We start from the raw sequence: 1,511 nt of genomic DNA, 5'->3' as shown, positions 1-1,511 counted from the left end.
ATAAAAACACGTAAACTCAGAAGATGTGGACTGTGACTGCACCATATATCTAGTCGGGAGTGGTGCTAACTGAAAACAGATGATTTGGAGCGATTCGCGCGCTATATGTTGGTCATTCTAAGGACTTATTGAACTACCCTCGTACTTACACAAGTAACTTATTGTCAAAGGAAGATTAGGATTCCAGATCAAGAAAATAATGCCTTAGTCGGGATAAATATGTACTAAATATTCGCTTTTTATCCCAATTAAAAATATAATAAAACTAACCTAAAACAACCATTTAAGCACTTTTATACCTATTTTGACTTTAATTTGACTTTTTTGTGTATTTTAGGGTGTAAAGATTAAAAAGAAAATCTTTTCTTTTACGAAAACCTGTGTCTTCGACTCGATTGAGCAATGCTTCATCGTCAGAGCCACTGACCATCCGCAAATTGAAAACTTAATATAATCACTCCAGAGACATAGCAAAGCTCTGGAACTAGCTTACGATGTTAAAAAATACGGCACCCAACATGCTTACGTAAAAAGGGGTGCTATATTACTAGAGATTGCTAAGAACCTGAACCCTAATAAAATAATTCCTACCAAGAAAAAGGCAGAAAACGGAATTTTCGAAGTGGAATGCTTCATGAATGCATTGGACTTAGCTTCCAGTTTAGAATGCACACACGGTTGTCCGCGGAAGGTATGCGAAGAACTTTATTTTCTGATAGAAAATTCAGTCTTCAGCCAACCTGCTTCAGAAAATGATATTCGGAGCTTCACCTGGTGGACAAATCCTGCAGTAATAGAAAGTGCATGGGAACGACAAAAATTACATATGATGAAAGCGGTGAGTTACAATTAATTTAAACGTTAGCGATTCCTGATAACATTCACAGGATATACAGGATATTTTGACTCCTATCCACTTGGATAACATTACCGTGAGCTTGTCTGATGTCGTTGGCATTAAAGGCAAATACGTTCTTTTGGGAGTTGTTCGTTATAAAAATCATCTGCTGAGTTTTAATATTGAACTTTCACAACTTGGAATGGGCCACTACATATCGATCTGCAAACGAAATAACACCTGGACGGAATTTAATGATCTCCAAGGCAGAACACAGAAAAATTTAAAAAGAAAGAGGATAGGACTGTAAATGTAGAATTTATTATATATATATATATAAATGTTGGAGGAATCCAAAGTTCTAATTTGAAAATCTTGATTAATTTCACTCAAAAGTCATTATTCAGGCAAATGTTGTCAGATAATGACGAACTGGTAAGAATCTTGAATTCTTTATTCAGTTGAATAATAATGTCTACGTAGCAAACGATATCGATGTTCTAATAAGCACATGGCAAATGCGATTTGGGTGATATAGAAGTATTACAAATTTTTATTATGTGTTAGGTGGAATTATTATTATTATTTATCAGCATTTGGAACTCGAAAGTTCATTGCCTCATCTACCCGAGACCGCCACGCGTCTCTATCCTGTGCATCATCCATCCACTCA

Source organism: Belonocnema kinseyi, chromosome 5 (assembly GCF_010883055.1).
Source record: "Belonocnema kinseyi isolate 2016_QV_RU_SX_M_011 chromosome 5, B_treatae_v1, whole genome shotgun sequence".
NCBI classification, from domain to species: Eukaryota; Metazoa; Arthropoda; class Insecta; order Hymenoptera; family Cynipidae; genus Belonocnema; species Belonocnema kinseyi.
This window is presented reverse-complemented; position numbering follows the sequence as displayed.